The following is a 19817-nucleotide window of genomic DNA, read 5'->3' on the forward strand; positions in this document are numbered from 1 at the left end:
CGGAAAGGGGGGCCCGCCCGCCTGCGCCTCCCTGAGTCTACACACCTGCTGGGCTCCGCGGAGTTGTCTCGGGCCGGTGGGGGAGCGCGGCCGAGCAGGCGGGTGGTCACAGGTGCCTTGTGCTCAGGCTGCAGTGCCTAGTGCACAATCAGTGCCTGCGGCTTAACTACAGGGCTGGCATTTTCCTCACGTTAGCTTTCCTGTGCTCTAGAAGAGAAGCTCAATCTGACATCTTGGGCGGGGAGACAGCAGGCCCCTTCCATGTCTGCTAAATTCTGCTCAAATATTTTGACCATTTTCTCCTTTGCCTTCACTTGACTGTCTCATGCATCAACTCGCCTTTGAGGGCTGTGTTAGAAGTATAAATCTGGGCTCTTGAGTCTGGTGGATGGGGGGGGGGGGGGAATTAGAGACACAAATCCGTAACATAAATGCATTTTTATGTAACTTTCAAGCTTTCTATTTAAAAGTATAAAATATTGTACATTGCAGTTAGGCAAAATGTGCTATCACAAAACTATTTACATCTTTAATGAATTTAACTTCACAATGCTCTGTGAAGTATGGGATGTTATCCCTGTTTTCTTACAAATAAACAGAGGCAAAGTGATTAAATACCTGATCCTGCAAGTTTTGAGTGCCATCTGTGCGGTGCTGAGAAACCTCCATCACTTCTCTGGGAGTAGAAGGTAATCACCAGCTGAGGAGTGCTCAGCAACTTGCAGAATCAAACCCAGAGGCTCCATCTACACTATAGCCCTTACAGTGGCACAGCTGTAGTGCTGCAGGTGTGCCTCTGTAAGGTTTCCTGTGTAGTTGCTCTGTGATGGTCAGAGAGAGCTGTCCCACCGGCATAATTAAACCACCCCCCAACGAGCGGCGGTAGCTATGTCAGTGGGAGTTGCTCTCCCACTGACATAGTGCTGTCTACATCAGTGCTTTTGTTGGTGAAACTCATGTTGGTCAGTGGTGTGTGGAGAAAAAAAACAACCACCACCTGACCAACAAAAGTTTTGCTGATGAAACTGCTAGTGTAGACAAAGGCTAAGTGTAAAATCCCTTTGATTTCAGTGTGATCAGGATGTGCCCTTAAATGCCTTACCAAAATCTCACAAGAAATCTGTACCTGTAACAAAGTAGAACACAGGTCTCCTTCAATTCTGGACCTTAACTGTTGTTCTTCCTCCCATGTGAAATGCAAAACATTAGTTCAACATTTAGTTGAAATATTACAAGCACAAATCTCATGATTCACAGACCAGCTGCAACCTGGTCCAATTGCATTTTAAATAGTGATAGGTTTTGTGCCTTAAAATGTGTATGTGTAAGTTGTGTGGAAGAAATTAAAGTACATTTTTCAACTTGTGTCTGTTGCGTTAACATTTTAAATTTAATATAGAGAAGGTGCACACTAATTTCTCAACCATTTCTTTCTACTTCAGAAAAAGTAATTTATGCCTTATTGTGAATTATATACATGTTGATTTAGAGCTTTTATGAAGAATCCATCTTTTGGTTATCCAAATTTATATAAGAACAATAATTTTCTTAGAATGAAACTTTTTTCCCTGTTTTCATTATCAAGTGCCTCCTTGATCATAATTATTGTGTACTGGTAACTAATATTAAATTACAATGTAAACAATGGGGCAGATATTCAAAATTCATGAGAGAAACAATTAAGTAGTACTAACTTTAAACTTGGTGCTTCCTACAGACAGCCAAGTGCATTATAAGCTGAGTACACCTCATGAACAGGTGAAACAAGTGTTTCTGATGGCAATTTTGGGATCATAATGTATTTGTCACAAAATGTACTGGTCTTACATTTAAATATTTTCTTTATCTTAAATGCCATAGAAAAAGAAAAGTTAATCAGGGATAGGAGGTAACTGGATAGGCTGATAAATTACGCGTTTAGCCTGAATGGGAAAAAACAATAAAGAAAAAACAAAAAAGAAAGTGGGGAAGGAAAAAAGTTATGTTTTGTTTTGTTTTTTAACTGGGAAAAAACAATAATCACTATTGGTTAGTGGTATAACCTCCTCTTCTAATGTGGCCTCTTGCACTTCAAAAATTTCCTTTCAAGGTTCTGGGGTTCTGAACATAGAGGCTGCAGGAGATCATCTTATTGGTTCAAATTAGGAGACACCAGAGTCCTGTGAAGCATGGTGCCTGTAGGCTGCCCATGGATGCCAGTGTGACCACTGGAGTGTGGGGAAGGGCATGGGTGTGGTACCCATGGCTGGTCATATCAAGAGGGCTGTGACTTAGACTGATGGTGTGGTTGGGCAGGCCCTGGTTGGTGTAGAGATGGGCCATGATGTGTGGGTAGTGAGAGGACGTCATCCTGGTAACTATTTGAATCCTTGCTGGAAAGCGGTGGAGCTGATAAGGAGACTGGAAGCAAACACCTCGTTGCTTGTGGTGATTCTGGGAATCGAGAAGTGCTCAGTACCAGAACCTTCATACCGAGTAGCAGGGACTCTGGAGTCTCAGCCACTATGAAATCTCTGGAAAAACAGAAGTCCTGTGGTCAGTACTATCAGGGTTTGTTGGTGCTGACTTGCTGGTACTGAGGAAATTGGCACAGATCTTGCCCAAGGTGGTCGATCTGATAAGGGTTGTTTGGAAACGGTCAGTAGCAATGGTTTACATGCCGGTACCTCCTTCGCAGAGACAGTATGGTCTGCGCTCTTGCCTCTGTCAGGTGATGCTGCTGCTTTGGAGCCTGCACCCTTAGGGGCCTTAGGGCTTATAGGCGGTGTCTGCACCATATGACCCATGTGTCCTATGGGTACCGTGCTTTGGAGTCATCGGTGCCGAGGTTACTGATTGAACCAGCGATCTCCTCTGGCTGGTCTGGGGCCGAGTTTGAGGACTTGCAGCCCTCTTCTTTGAGACCTTGCAATGGGAGTCTGAAGATTTCCTCCATGGTTCACTGTCTTTAGAATTAGAAGGCTCCAGGGATGGTCTGTGTCATGGAATGGATTCTGGACGGATGCTGGTTTAAGAGCATCCTCTATAAGGATGAGTTTCAGCTTTAACTCCCATTTTTGTGGGGATCTAGCCTACAATTGTTGGCAGAAGGTGCACTTCTGCAGAATTTGAGCCTCTCCAAGGCACTGGACACAGGGGGAGTGTCTGTCTGTAACCAGTATTGCCTCCCTGCAGGAGAGCCATCTTTTAAACCCGGGGAGCTGGGCATGCCCCTTATTGTGGGCTATCCCTAGAGGAGAGAAAAAGAAAGTGGGGAAGGAAAAAAGTTATGTTTTGTTTTGTTTTTTAACTGGGAAAAAAACTAACAGAAACCCTATAAGACTAAGAAAAATCTAATGGAAATAATAGCTAAAACAAAACCTAACTCTAAGGTAAGGGAAAGGGGATTGCTATTTGCTCTGTCTCAGGCCAGTGGCAATTGAGAAGGAACTGAGGGTGGTTCACCCACGCAGCGCTAATTAGCCTCGAGGCAGAACACAAGGGAGGGACAGCGCATATGTTGTCCGAACAGATACTGTTACCAAAGATCTCCGATGAGAGGGGCAGGGATGCAGACACCCCTACAGTGTAGCACCTATAGGATGAAGAAGAATGTACGATTGTTTGCACTATAAATATATCTCAGTGTTGTTGTGTTATATGGGAGCTGATCCTCAGTTGAATCAAACAGGTTGGTGTGTACATTGTTTCCTTCGGGGGAAAGCAAACCTGCAATTTCTATGAGTAGCCAGAGGCTGGATATCGCAGGGGAACACTTCAAAGGGGCTCAGGACTGGGGTGAGCCTTAAGTTAATCTGCAAGGCACAGTAAGGGTTGGCATAGCCCTGAGGAGATTATTTGGGTGGTTAACAGACTGTAGGTGTCAAGAACCTAACACTCAGCTAAATATCAGCAAGTTTCTCTCTTGCTGGAGTTAGAAGGGGTAACTGGACACTATGAGAACCATCAAAATTGCATAGAATAAAAAACATTTCCTAAATAAAGGATAGAAACCCTCTTGTATCAGGGCATAATTTAATCATTAACAAATGGCAGATTCAGGAATAAAAAATTCCTTGTAGGCAGGGTATTTCATAACTGTCCACTATAGGGTTTCATGTAACTTCCACTGAAGCATCTCGTAGTAGTCACTGTCAGAGACAGCAGAATACTAGACTAGACAGAGTGACTACTAATGTGATTTAGTATGGCAATTCATATGTTCCTGTGTTCTAAACCTACATGCTTAATAGTTTTTCTCCAATTGCTAGAACAAATATCTGACATTACCAAATTTTCCCAGGAAAGGGGGAAGCACCTGATCCTTGATGGTTCAGTATTAATTTAGCATCATAAATAAGATCTCCATATAATCAACCGGTTTTGCATAACAAAGTTTTAAATTGGCATTAAAAGAGACTCATATGCAACATAAAAAAGTAAACATTTAAAAATATTATATCCTAGACTGAGGAAAGAAAGAAAAATTCCTGTAACGAAATTGAAACTCACATGTTTAATCAGATAAAAATAATTTCTGAGACTCTAAATCTAAAATTAAATCCTATAGATTAGTTTTTATCCACTGTTATTCCCTTCTGCTAAATCTAGGGAATGTACAAATAGGCATGTAATTTAAGGAATGTGAGGGACTGGATATTTACAACTCTCCTCATCTGATTGGCAGACCATGGAGACAGATGAGACAGCACCCACTATTTTTTTAGCTTTCTTGTTGTTAGACCAAAATAAAATTAAATAACTTGACACTCAAAATAACTTTTTCCTTTGGCATATAATCCAAATATGGCAGGAGGTGATTAAGTATCATAAAATATTGATTGACTCTACCAGTTTGTAATAACTGAAACCTCTCGTTAGGTTGGAATGATAGTATTTTAAAAATGGAATGAGGGAAGGTATTGAAATCATTGCTGACTTGCACATGTGTGTACAACATGTGTGTGTACGTATATGTACATGCACAAATCAGCAATGATTTCAATTCTTGCCTTCATCCCATTTTTAAAATACCATTATTCCAACCTAAAGAGAGGTTTCAGTTATTACAAACTAGTAGACCATATACACATACAACACAAAAGGTGGGTTTGGCTCTTATCAAGAGATGCATAACGGTGTCACTGAGATACTTTTAAAAGATAATATTTACTAGTCTGTTGCAGTTTCAACAGATTTAAGGCTACATCCTCAGCTGCAGTTGAGCAGGGCTTGGCACAGCAGAGAAGGGGAATGGTGAGTGAATTCTTTAAGGGGTAAGTTAGGCAGCTTTGCACTGCCAGATAGTGCAAGGCAGCCATAGTACAAGGCAGGATATGGCCTTTAAATGTAGTCTGTCACACTCTGGAGAAATCTGGCTGTCACCTCCTACAACAATAATGGGCCACTCAGCCAATTTCTTTCTTCAAGTTACAGTATAGGTATATTGTTTCCTGTGTGTATTCTGCACAGAGAACATTCAGGGGGGTATAAAAGCAAAGTCAATAAGTAAATTGAAGGTAACAATATAAATGATGGTATGGAATGATTCATTGACTGGGAAGATGTTGGGAGTAAAGGCAGTAACCTAATGCAGTGTTTCCGAAATGGTGAGTCCTGATCCACCAGTGGGTCCCAGGAAGGTTCTAGATGGGTTGCCCATATCCAGGGCGTGATTAACCCATCATTGGGCCCTGGTCTAGGCAAACATATACTCCTAGCCAGGCCAAACCTGAGTGCCCTAGAACCCTATGCACTATGTCGCAATGACTGAAGTAAGGAGCCAGCCAGCAGGACGTGAGCCGCTGATGCAGGGTGACTGTGAGGCAAGCTTGTTCTCCAGCCCCCTCCAGCTTCCTCAGCTGGGGCAGAGGGTGCATATAGGTAATGGTGGGATGCAAAAAAAGACAAAATGCAGTTGGTTGCTGCCTTAGTAAAAACTTTGGGACCCACTGCCCTAATGAAGGGAAAAATTTAGGCTGCAGAAGGTAATCTGGGGCACTAGGCACAATACAACATAGGGCCTTGTGTGGCCTTAGCTCCACTTAGAGTTGTGGTGGCAGAAGGAACCCCTATCAACCTAGAGAGGAAGGAACAGTGGCATGGGGCCACTTTTTTCCCTCCTCTCAGGAGCAGCAAGCAAGAGGCATGGGGCTCCCCCTCTCCTTACCTCTGTAGCTGAGTTGTATCTGTCCAGATTGGTAGGACAGGCCCGCTGCACTCTCCCCCTCCTGCCACACACAGTTCTATGCTGGGGTGATGTTTATGGGGCTCCACAGAGCAATCATCTCTTGGTCCAGCCTAACGTGGTGGTGGATCATGATGGTATTTATGTAAGTTGAGGTTTCTGGGCACTACAAAAGAAGGTACATGTAGCTGTGGCACCTTTCTGCAGATATTGGAATTATGTACAGAATAGTCTTGAAAAAGGCAGGGATCAGGCTGGATGAATCAAGTGGTCTCTTCTGTTCCTACCTCTTATAGTTATTAATCAGGTAAAGCACAATCCTATCTACCACTGAATATGGATGATTTTTAGGAAAATTACTTCAGCTAATGACTAGTGGCCTGATTATTAGATGTTCTGAATCCCCACCATTTCAGCTGAAGTTAGTGGGAATCATGGGTGCTCAGTACCCCTGGAAATTGGGTGCTAGATTAGCTCAGCAAAGTTGTGGAACTTCAGAAACATGTTTTACTTAAAAATCTATATTTCATATCCAATTGAGAGCAAAATAAGGAAATGAAAAGTTTTGGAAACCTGTTCAACATATATCGTGGTTTACCAATAAAAAAAAAAGAAGAAAGTACTCACTTGACCTCTCCACAGGTGGGATCTAGACTACAGCTGAATTTCATCAACAGCCAAGTGCATACAGGGGCCACACACATGGAGTGGGAGCAGGCAACTCACAACTTTAAGAGACCTGAGAGAGAGAGAGAGAGTTTAAAAGGTACATTTAAAGTAAATTATATGTCAAATGCTTGTTTTAGCTTTGCTATTTGAGACATTCAGCATACATCTACAGCAGTGAATGAGATTAGTTACAGTTGCAAGGTAGTATCCATTCTAACCTCCCTTTTTCGTGACTTACAAAAAATTAATTTGAACTGGAACTTTCTATGCTTGGTCTCAGCTCAAAAGGTGAATGTTGGAAAATTTGAGCAAAATCAGTTATTTTAAAATTATATAGTGATGGAAAATACATTTTCCCACTATATTTCAATTGAAATGTCCCACTCTCATAACTCAAAAGCTGAAAGTTGGCTTGTTGGGTCATTAAGGAAGGAAAAATAATCAAAGTCTGAAGAAAATCAATTCAATGTTTTTTGAGTTATGAACAGGTAAAACTGAAATGTTCATATTGATGTAGTAAAACATTTTCTATTAATTTTTGTAGGTTGATATATAGCTAAAGTTGTTTAGAATGGGTGGATACTGAACACTTCAGTTTTTAAGTACCTTTTATGCCTTAACCTTCCTTAAAACCACATTAGCAATGGGTTTAGGTAAAGACCTTTTGGTACTAACCATGCATAAAAAAAGTTTAATACTATGAACATCCCTGCTCCAAGCACTAATTCACTGCACGAGCATTACCTGAGTTGATACCACAGACTTCTTGGTCCAAGTTCCCACTTCTTTCTCAAGCATTTGGGGGAACCGGAAAGGGTACAGGATTTATAAAGGAAAACAGTGAGGTTTGATAGGGCCAGGAACAGGACTTCACGAGCATAAAAGCTACAGGTTTTATTTGTGCACTCACAATCCCTATGGCAGATATAAAGTATGTGTCCCATCTTGGATGTGTTTTCATATTAGTCACTCTAGACATACAGTTAGAAATAGGATCCCCTAGTTTTCTGGAAAGAGCATGGGTCTGGTCTATTCATTAAGGTTAAGGTAATCTACATAAATTAACTATATTGCACAAAGTGTGTGGTATTATCCTTGTGGATAATCTGTCATCTTCATAAGCTTAAAATAATTAATTAATTCAGGTTTCCGGGCATTAGACATGAGATTTTTGCATTTGATATCCACAAATTTAGGGATAAACTTTTTTGTTCTCAGTGCAAGTACTGTACATTGATAACCTGAATTTCACACCACTTATGGTATTATGGGGGTGTAGTGGGGCAGCTGCCCCACTCTGGCGTGAAAGGAGTTGGAACAAGCCAGAAAGGCAGCACAGAGCCCCAACCAATCATGGAAGGGCTTATTGGGAGCCAATAAAGTGGAGGCTTGAAAGCAGCCTAGCTGGGCCCTATAAGAAGGCTGCAGGGCAGAGAGGAGCTGAGGGTATGGCTATACTTGCAGATGTAGAGTGCTGTGAGTTTAACCTGTCTTCATAGAGTGCAGTAGGGAAAGCGCCGCAGTCTGTCCACACTCTCAGCTTCAAGCACACTGGTGTGGCCACATTTGCGGCACTTGCAGTGGCATTGGGAGTGGTGCATTATGGGCAGCTATCCCAGCATGCAAATGACTGTAATGTGCTTTTCAAATGGGTGGGTGGGGTGGAGTGTGACAAGGAGTGTGTTGTGTGTATGTGGGAGGAGAGAGAGAGTGGGTTTCTGGGGTGCTGAGAGTGTCAGCATGCTGTCTTGTAAGTTCAGACCCCCCTCCACCCCCTCTCTCTCACTCAAGGAAAACAGTAAATGTTTGCTTTTTCTTGGAGCTGATAAGCAGCCGGCTTCTCCGAAATGGAGCTTTGAAAGGGCATTTCTGCATTCCTGCAGCTGATTTCACAACAATGACAAGTGTGGCCACTTGGCTTAAGAGGATTATGGGATGTTTCTGGAGGCTGATCACAGCGCAGTAACGCAACACCTCGTTCATACTGGTGCCTCAGCACTCCAGCGGAGGCGCAGCAAACGTTATTCCACTCACTGAGGTGTAGTACCAGCAGTTCTGTAGCTGTGGAGTCAGAGCGCTCTATGTGCCTTGCCAGTGTGGCTGGGGAGTGAGCTAGGGTGCCTGGGGCTGCTTCACTGCACTGTAACTTGCAAGTGTAGCCAAGGCCTTAGTCTCTCCCTGGAGGGTAAAGGGAGAAGAACTGGCTCTTAGTGAGAGAAGCACCTAAGATAGAACAGAGTATGGCTTGGCAGGGAGAGCTCTAGGCTGACAACTGCCCAATTGGGGCCCTGACACATAAGGGCAGAGTAGGTGCTGGGGCTATGGGGAAGTGACCCAGGGAAGCAGGCAGTAGAGAAGAGTTGGTGGAGGGCAGTAAGTGGCTACTGCTAGGGCAGTGGTTCCCAACCTTTTCGTCTGGCGGGTGCCAGATGAAGGACCACGGTGGCGGTCGAGCATCCGCCAAAGTGCCACTGAATTTCTGCGGCATTTCGGGGGCGACGCCTCTCGATGACATTGCTTCTTGACAGCAACCGGCGTCAGCGAGAGGTGTCACCGCCGAAATGCCGCAGAAATTTGGCAGCAGTTTGGCAGATGCTCGACCGCCGGCCAGGACGTGGGTGCATTTAGATGCCCCCGTGGGCACCATGGTGCCCGCAGGCACCACGTTGGGGACCCCTGTTCTAGAGGATCTGTGGGTTGGGGCCCAGAGTAGCAGGCAGGCCTGGGCTCCCTCTCTTTCCCCCCACTTGCCAGTAATGAGAGTGGCTAAGTCAGACTGCAGTTTGCCCTTGGAGGAAGGGGCTAGACTGATGACTGCTGTGAGCCACTGAGGCGAGTGATAGAACCAGAAGCTGTTGGGAGCCTGGAAGGGTGGGGATAGCCAGTGGAGTGGGCACAGCCAGAGGGCAGTGGCCAGAAGTGGACGCTGTGGTCTGGAAGTGACAGGTGTCCAACAGTAAGGACTGTGGAGACTGAGAAAGTAATGGAGGGCAAGACACCACTAGCAAAGGTGTCCTGCTGAAAGAGCTAATTCCTTAACCAAACAGCGGGAGGCACCACTGTAGTGAGTCCGGCACCGTTATGGTGGCTTCTGGTTGCAGCCTCATAGTTAGGTATGTGTTCTGAAGTGGTTTAAAATAACACAGTTCTTGTTTTTCCTCTAAAAGTATGTGGACTTTTGGTGCAAAATTTCACATTGTTAATTTTTATGCCCTTTGAATATTCTGAGAATATTTATTTGGTTTCTTTTGATAAATTTTAAATTTGAAGTCTTTTAAATTGGGTTGTGTCTGAAATTTGGCCTTGACAAGATAACAGGGGTCGACAACCTGCAACACGCATGCCAAAGGCGGCACACGGGCTGATTTTTAGTGGCATGTTGCTGCGAGCCGGGGTACTGGCCGCCGGCCCTGCTCAGCCCACTGCTGGCCTGGATTATTATGAAACCCCAGGCCAGCACTGGAATGAGCCGCTTATCCCACTGCCCATCTGGGGTCCCGGCCACCAGCCCTTGCCTGCTGGGGTCCCGATCACCGGCCCCTTGCCAGCCGGGATGGATGGAACCTGGGCCGGCAGCGGGCTGCGCAGGGCTGGTGGCTGGGACCCTGGCTGGCAGGGGCCGGTGGACAGAAACCCAGATTGGCAGTCAGCCTGCTGCCAGTCTGGGGTCCCAGCCACTGGCCCCTTGCCAGCCGGGGTCCCGGCTGCCAACCCTGCTCAGCCTACTGCCAGCCTGGATTACGGAAACCCAGGCCAGCAGCAGGATGAGCCACTCAGCCCACTGCCGGTCTGGGGTTCTGGCCGCTGGCCCCTTGCCAACTGGGGTCCCAGCTGCCAGCCCCACTCAGCCTGCTGCCAACCTGCATGAATGGAACCCGGGCTGGCGGCTGGGACCCTGCGGCGGATGGAACCCCAGACTGGTAGCAGAATGAGAGGCTCAGCCCACTGCTGGTCTGTGGTTCTGTCTGCCACCCACACTGCTGATCTGGCATGTGAAACCTTGGACTGGCACACAAAACCTTAAATTAATGAAGACTTGGCACACCACTTCTCAAAGGTTGCCGATCCCGATCATACATTGTTGACCGATAATCATACATTGTTGACTGATATCTTTAAAAACACTATCCATCTCCACAAATTTTGGTAGAGAGCTGTATTTTTAGTAGATCTGGAGCAATGTGTATTTTTGAGGTTGAAAAAAAACTGGATTTCAGATAAATTTTTAGCTTTTGTTTGTCATAACTGAAATGTTATGTGCCAGTGACTGCTAACAAACAAACTCCATGTTTACTTGTAAGCATGATAATCTGGATATGCATCAGTTTAATGGGCCTACATATAAAATGTTAGCCATTGGGAGCTATGTTTTTTTCAGATTCTCCAGATGGGAAGAGATTTAGGTGCAGTGCACTTAACATTCAAGGAATTTTGTGCAGCCACTGGCACATCAAGATTCATGTGCTGCTGCTGCTGAATTAACTTCTCCATCAGCAGTTGCACTTCTATCCCTCCATGGGATTGCCCCCTGTTGTCCAACCCTACATTTGTTTAAGCATTGAAAAAAAAAAAAAAGCCAAAGGAAATTAATAATTATTAAGCAGTTAGAATTGCTCCACACAAAACATACCTGACACAAACCCACAAAATAAAGAAAATTGTAAGTACATAGCCTCTTTCTCCTCCACTCAGAAGCATATATCTTACCATTATCACAACCATAAACTACAGAAAATGCTCAACAGCCTTAACTCTGCTCAGTATATGTGCTACTGTTCCATCATCCCATCTGTGAAACTACTCTTTCCCAACACAGCACAAAACTATATTAAACTTCCACAGCCAGTACTGTTTTGGTAAAGAGGTTTGTGGAAAAGGGTGAGTTGAGGTTAAGATTGTGGTGTATGGTCTATGATGTATGATAGTTGTGGTAACAGATGGTAGAGTGTGTATTTATACGTGAAGGAGAAGACTTGTTTCATAATACATACACACTGTATAGAATTCTGTGGTGTACATTTACTTTGCCTGGGGTTCAATACTACATTTTTGTTTTCCTTTCTCTCTCTGGATATATAAAGTGTGTGTGTATATACATATACGCATATATATACATACACATATACACTCTTTACTATATATTTATGGGCTTGTACCATCCATCCTATTGGTTTTATACATCTTTGGTATGGGAAAAGATCATTTAATGGAAGAATATGGTTCTTCCAAGTTCTAAAATGCATCCTACTTGCAGTACTGAATCCTTTACTTAAATTTAATCTAGAATGTAGTAAAATCAGAGAGGGGTGGAAGACTTAAGAGGAACATAATTATTTTGGGATCTACTTTCAATCCTCTGCACAGGTAATTCTGATCTAAATGACCTGAAGAAACCCCTTCAGACTGAAAAACATGTGAGTAGCATATTTTCCCCCCAAGGGAATACAAACATTTTTCTTAAAAACCAGTTGAACAATCCTTCACTGAAACAAACATATAAACATGGAATTCCTATTGACTTTACTAACCATTTAAAAAAGTTTGTCAAGATGATTGTTCCTCCAATTCAGGTATTGCAAAATCTTTGTCTAGTGGAAGAACAAAAGCTGAATGAATCAACAAAAACCCTGTAATTGCATCACACTTGGTCACTCATGAGTCATGCCAGATCTGCACCCTTTCACTGCTACAGTGGTTGAAAATAATGATGCCAACAATGACAAAATCCATGTCATAATTAGATAGTTTGATCAAGAACCAAGACTTTTGAATAATCTTCTTTCAAAGTCTGCGTGTAACATTACAAATGTGGAAAAATGTCTTGCACCAATTAATTATTTTAGTTTTCATGCATTCCAACATACTAGAGACAAATGCAATTGGATTTTCCTTGGACTCAGCATATGTAATGTTTGGCAAGCACAATCTGTATTAAGGGGAGTCAAAGAAATGTCAGCTTCTATGTATAGCCTTCCATGCATGACACCCTTGTGCCACTTGGTAACTAAGGCTGCTGTCAAAGCCATTCCCAAACCAGTGGAAGACATGCTGGTTGATATATTTTACTTTTACCTCAGTGGCAGTGCAAAGTGAAATAGGGAATACTGCTAGTACTCTCTGTGGCGCAATACTTATCAAACACAGTGAACAAAGTGAAAAAGGCCAACATTTTCAAACCAGTGTGCTAAAATTAGGTTCCTAAAACTATATTTAGGCACATAAATATAAGTAGCTTGATTTTCACAAACCAAATTCCCAGTGAAGTCAATAGTAACTCCAGGTAATCAGTACTTTTGAAAGCCAGACTACTTCTTTTTAAGTCCCTAAATACAGGTTTGAGGCACCCAAGTTTGAAGATTTTGGCATAAGTCTTTATAAAGATATTGAAAGGCACATTAATTTACTTAATGCTTAAAGGGAGCCACTTAAGGTTTATTTTCAACAGGCACTCTAAAGTTGCAGTTGAAGACAGAAATCAGTATGTTGCTGATGAAGAGATCTGAAGCTACAACTATTTTCTTTCTTCTGAGAGACTGCTCTGAGTGACCAACAGTGGGCGAAAATTCAAAATTGGCTTCTGGGAGTATGCACATATTTGGGCATTTGTGCATTGCAAAACATCAAAAGCCATGTTTACACTGGAAAAATTTGCCAAAAAATTCTCATGACTTTTAACTGAATTGCTGTTAGAACTAGTCCAACTACTAGTGTACAAAAGTCTCCTGTGTCAGAAAGCATTTTTAACAGTGTTTTAGTTAAACCTGGTGATGGTCAAGTCTAATTAGGCCTATTAGGGAAAGATAAGAGAGCCTCAGGAGAAGCAAAGGTATTTTCTACAGCAGGGAAGAAAGAAGACTCCCAGGAATGAAGCCCCAAGAGTTGCTGCTCAGCAAAATAGGAAGGAGTGACCCAAAGGAGCCCAGGAGGAGTTGATGGGGAGAAACTGGAAAGAGCCCAGGAAGGGATTAAAATGGAAAACTGAGCTCAAGGGTTTTATGAAGAGTGTCTGAGCTGAAGACAAACCAGATCCTCAGGATGGGGAGTTAGGCCCAACTTGAGACTAGGATGTAGACTCTGTGGGTTTTTTGTGTTTTTCTTTTTGAACTGGTGTACTCTGGAATGGATGGACTTTTAATAAATGTCTTAGCAGGACAGCCAAATCACTGCAGTAGTCAAACTTCACTGCTTTTCAAAAACTCTCACAGATTGAAAGAAAATTGAGGCAGGTCTGCTGCAGAGCCATCCTGGGGCACTCTGGAGGCAGGGACCTTGATACAGTGTGACTGCACTAGTTTAAGCACAAATGGTTCATTAAGTCCATGTTAGCCATGCTTACTTTGAATTGTGAACTACTACAGTTTTGCCCTGTGTCCAAACAGGGCCACTCCTTGTATATGTATTCCTCAATTCCTGACAAAGCTCCTAGAAACTGTGAATTGTAGAAGGTTTTTTAAAGGCCGCTGGTGTACTGTGGGACATGAACAGGAAGATGTATAGGCTCTCTTGATGCCATCCAGACTGGCATACTTGTCAATATCTTGTGACAAAAATTAGAGATTTAATTTGCATGAAATTACATATTTGCATAAAGTGCTACCTGATGACACAGACAGCTTACACTCCTCACAAAACTCAAATGCCAAATAATTAATTCTGTATAGCATAGTCCCACATCGGTCCGTCCCCCAGAGTTACATCAGCAATTTAGGCATTTATCACATCTATATCAATTAATGATGTGCCCCCAAAGTCACATCTTCTACAACCCAGCAGGTCTGTATCCCCATTCCCAAATCAATTAATATTTTGCCCCTGTATCTGCCCCAACACACTAGTTATAGAGCTTCTTCAACCTCCTCCCTGGCTTGTGTGGGCAGCTCCAGTGGGGGTTCTCCTCCTTCCACTTTTCTGGCCTGGTGTTGCAGGGGTATATAAAGGAGAAGCAGAGTGGGTAAAAATCAATGAAAAAATCAGATTTTTTTAATTTAAATTGAATTTTTTGATAAAATGCTTTTTGAGGAAAAAATCTATCTAAAGGTATCTTTGAGCTATAATGTATCTTAATTAAAACTATCTCATCATGGAACAAGGATTATAAATTCTAATTCTATAGTATGAGACAATATATTCTTGTAATGTTTAAGAAAAGTTTTGTAAATGAGTTCCAATAGTTCATGGATTAGGGACCTAATTCCAGGAGCTTCTGAATAGAATATTTAGGTTAATCTTTTTATCTACCCAATGGGACTCAGTGCTCAGTCTAGAAGATACCATCAGAGATGCTTAGTTTTGCAGTTCTCAAACTGTGGATTTGTGTCTCCAGAGATAACATGCTTGTTAATAGCAGCAATGTTTTTAAATAAATATATGGAAGTGAGAAATAACAGACCTCAACCCTATTGTCCCTCTGAAAATCTGTGTACACAGAGTTAATCCCTTACCTCTCTCTAAAAGTGCAAAGTTTCAAAAACTTCAATGAATAGAAGATTGGTGGGGGCGGAATAGATCTGGACAAGGAGAAGAAGTCTGGAGATAAATGTGAGAAGGGATGGATAGGCAGTAGAAACAAAAGTGGAAACTGAGCAGCATGTTCCAGAAGTCTTGAGATCTTTCTGTGTGTAGCCTTCATTGATCTGAAATCTAGCATACCATTCTCTCACTAGATGGGAAAACCTATAATGGCAGCAGGTTGTAAAAGAGACCGAGTTTAGGACTATTTTAATGAAGTTTCTCTACCTGTGGATAAGACAGGCATGTGTGTGCAAAATGCAAACAGTGCAACAAAGAAATGCACGGCCTCATTGCCTGAATGAAACAACATCATGAGAAGTGTTCCTTCTCAGGAGGAAGCTGCATTGAAGACGATGAAAGGAACATGTCTGAATATGCAGAATCTTCAGGTTGGTAAACTTTTTTATTTCATACTTCTTTCTTAAGGACTGCCTATCTTCCTTCTGGACTATTCTTGAATTCTCATGTTTGAGCAAAAAATATAGTTGTTACTCTGTGGTACTATCATTTTAGATGCAGTTGTGATAAAAAATAAATAGCTGAAATAGGCAGATCTTCCTTATACAGTTTCACCTTTAAAGTAGTCCTGAGTGTCAATGAATGCAATAAGTAATACTAAATGAGCAGTATGGTAAAATAATTAAATAACTGCATTGACTTATTCTGTTTAGGAGAATCCATCCTCAACATACAGGATTCTGAAGACTATCCACCTTCCAGATCACCATCATTTTCTATAATTTCAGAGTTATCTGTCAAGGATAGTATTTCAGTCACATCATGTGTGTCACATAGCCACAGTATATCACCTGTAGTAAAAAGAAAAAAAACAAACCTTCATCATCCAGAAACAGCCAGCAGATTACAAAAACAGGTCATGGATGAAAAAATTGCCCAGTTTGTTCATGCAACAAACTCTCCTTTCCGTATGCTTGAGAACCCACACTTCATTAATATGGTTCAGTCATTAAGACCAGGATACAGTCCACCCAACAGAGCTGATATCGCAGGCAAATTGTTGGATAAACTGTATGAAAGAGAAATTGAGCAGTGTGCTAAGTCTAGAGAGTGAAATTGTTAAGATGAGTCTCCATGGGTGGAGCAATGTCCACAATGATCCTGTTGTTTGTGCTTGTGTGACAACAGAAGAAGGGAATGTCTTCTTTACAGAAACAACTGATACATCAGGAAATGCATACACAGCAGAATACTTAGAAGAAATAGCAGTAAAAGCTATAACAAACTGAAAAAAACTAAAAATGTCTAGTACACAGCTTGGTCACAGACAATGCTGCAAATGTATCAAGATGAGAAGAAATTATTCAGAAGAGAGTGAAGAGAGTCCCAAGCCAATAACATATGGTTGCAGTGCTCACTTGATGCACCTCCTAGCCAAAGACTTCAGTGTTCCAGAAAGAAAAGCTAATGTTGTTGAAATTGCAAAATACTTCTGTAACAACCACTTTGCAACAGCTGCCCTGAAAAAAGTGGGAGGAACCAAGCTAGCTCTCCCACAATACGTGCAATGGAACTCAGCAGAGGACTGTTTTGAGCACTATATCAAGAACTGGCCTAATCCGATGACAGTTTGTGAACAAAATTTTGAAAAAATAGATGGCACTGTCAAAGCCAAAGTTCTCAACATTGGGCTTAAGAGAAATGTTGAACACATGGTGCGTACCCTGAAGCCTATTTCTGTAGCCTTGAACAAAATGCAGGGAAATAGCTGTTTTATTGCTGAGGCTGTTGAAATTTGGAAGGAACTGAGAGAGATCTTAAAAAGAGAAATATGCAATGACCGAGTTAAATTACAGGCATTAAAAAATTAATGGGCAAACACTATCTCCAGCTCATTTTCTTGCAAACATTCTCAATATTTGGTACCAGGGTTAAACCTTAACTGCTGAAGAAGAAGAGTTGGCTATGATATGGACGTCCAGCAATCATCCCTCCATAATGGGAACTACAATAAACTTCAGAGCTAAGGGTGAACCATTCAAGAAATATATGTTTGCTGACGATGCTTTAAAAATAGTCACACCAGTGAACTGGTGGAAGTCACATAAGCACTTGGATTCAGAGACTGTTGAAGTGATAATCTCACTTTTAACAGCAGTAGTTTGTTCTGGTGGTGTAGAAAGAATATTTTCTTCCTTTGGACTAATTCATTCCAAATTGAGAAATCGTTTGGGACCTGAAAAAGTAGGAAAGCTTGTTTTTCTTTTCCAGATTATGAACAAACAGGAAAATGAAAGTTAAGATGACTGAGTTAGCTGCAGAAGCCAATATTTTAAGTTTCTCATGTTGACTTGGCTGATGTAGTCGATTTAATTTTTTAAAAAACATTTCATTTAACTATTTCAGTTAAAAACAATTTTAACACAAACAAACCTGATTTTAAAAAACTTGAATGTTTAGCTAAATTAAAAAATGCATATGCTTGTTTTGTTAAAATATTATACGTTTGTTGCTGAAGAAAAAAATCCAGAATACATAACATTGTTTTAGTTAAATAAAACAATTTATTTTACTGGTCTGGTGATGTTCTCCTCCTAATACAGCATGGCAAGAAAATCCTCCAAATATTAATGATTAACTTGTTGAATTGGAGATAGATCACCTCCCAATGACTTCATAAATCTGCTTCAATTACCTTTGGTAAATGAAATAACCAAACAATCATTCATTTTCTGATATAGCTGTAAAACTAATCTGTAAAGTTTTCAAAATAAATCACTTAAAATATATAGTGTGTGCTTTCTAAAAATGAAACCTACATCTATCTCTGAGTTGTGAAGAATATGTATTAAGGTTATAACAACCAACAAGAATGCACTTTAATGTAGAAATCCATGATTAAATTGAGTCTTCCTGACTAGTGATTTAAATCATGATTTGAATCAATTTGATTTAAATCAAATCCACCCTGAGGAGAAGAGTGGAGTGGATAAGAACAGACCTGTTTTTCCAAGTGGGGAAGAGTGAGCAGAGACACCTTGAGCTGCTGAGATCTTTTTGCTTCCTTCCCTGCCCCTCCTGTGAAAATGGTATTGTGTACTCCTCTCCCCTGCCCCTTACCCAAAAAATTCTGTCAGTTCCCGAGGAGAGTGGGAGCACTCAGCCTCTGACTGCTTACTGTAGCAGCTCTGATTTGCTGTCCTTCCAGAAGAGGCAGTGGAATGGAGAAGAACAACCAAAAAGGTTTTTACTGTAAACTGATGAGTTTTGCCTGCAGGGTCTGCAAATTTATAATCTAACATGTAAAGTTGACAGGTTTGCATTGACGCTACAATGGGGCAGACTGAAATGGTTTAGTCTAAACCAGTATTTAATCCTGAATAATACAAATCTAAATCAAGCAGTATTTGGGATGCTTGAAAACTGTTTAGATCACGCTTGGGTGTGGACATGTGTTTTTCAAGCATACTAGGGGACCACTTGGTTCTTAGCATAGTACAGTTCCTTAGGTGGACAGTTTTGAAAATCTGTCCCACTATCTTTTCTAGCAGAAGATTTGATGGTGCGGTAGGTACAGAAAAACATACTTCTAATAACTTTCCTGAATAGAGTTGTGAAGTCAGAGATACTGCAAATATCATCTGCCTGAATTTAAAAGACAATATACCCCAGAGAGAGGACAAAAAGCTATTGCTTGACATCCAGAACAAAGTTTTCACTTCAGCCAGCACTGATGTATTCTGCTGCACAACCATAGAATGAGGAAATTGTATTTTGTACCGCTGGATAAGCTTCAAAAGAAGCTGCCAATGAAAGACCTAATTTTAACAGGATTCAGGATATTTTTCTTTTTTACTATTTCAGGAATTTCTCACAGAGAAGCAAAAGCTTTGTCTTGCATGATATCACATAGACTACAACTTATCTGAATTAAAATCAATGGAAAGCAAACTAAGTATTTGTGGAGGCAAATGTGATGGATAACACAGACCCTTTGACATTCAAGGGTGAGCTCTAGGATTATGGTATCTGCATGTCTCTCATGAAGGGAGGAATCCTCTTTCTGAAGATTGGGAGATTAGGAGCTAGAGTTGTTCTCATACTAGTCCAGGGGAAGGAGGCAAGACTGATGCAAATTTTCAAAAGTACATACACAAAAGACAGTCTTCTAGGAAGGCTCCTGCTAGGAAAAAACTGCTCTGCATTTCTGAGAGACTGCTACAACCATATGTACTTCTAGTGTGTTTATTTTCCTATTTGAACCTTTTATGAATAGGCAGTCCATAAAACTAATGACCTTTATGAAGTCTGCTGGCTTCATCGAATCCCTTTTTAGGCATCTAACTCTCCCCACGACTTGTATGGGGAGCCTGGATGCCTAACTTGGTCTTGTGGATTTCACTAGATGAGAGAGCACCTAAAAGGCACGTGTTGCCATCAGGGGTGGCTCTAGACATTCCACCGCCCCAAGCAGGGCGGCATGCCATGGGGGGCGCTCTGCCGGTTGCCGAGA

At 41.8% G+C, this 19817-nt stretch overlaps 1 protein-coding gene and 1 long non-coding RNA gene across 3 annotated transcripts in view; one reads left to right on the forward strand and one right to left on the reverse strand.

The window, feature by feature from the left end:
• TTC3 (tetratricopeptide repeat domain 3) overlaps positions 1-19817 on the forward strand; it is a 367670-nt gene that overhangs the window by 210907 nt on the left and 136946 nt on the right. The gene's annotated exons all lie outside the window — the stretch shown is intronic.
• On the reverse strand, positions 6213-12423 carry LOC127030375 (uncharacterized). Its single transcript, XR_007768382.1, has 3 exons — positions 12364-12423; positions 6794-6905; positions 6213-6332 (listed from the first exon to the last, which is right to left on the reverse strand). It is a non-coding gene; the product is annotated as an uncharacterized LOC127030375 (long non-coding RNA).

This window comes from Gopherus flavomarginatus, chromosome 1 (genome assembly GCF_025201925.1).
Source record: "Gopherus flavomarginatus isolate rGopFla2 chromosome 1, rGopFla2.mat.asm, whole genome shotgun sequence".
Lineage (NCBI taxonomy): Eukaryota > Metazoa > Chordata > Testudines > Testudinidae > Gopherus > Gopherus flavomarginatus.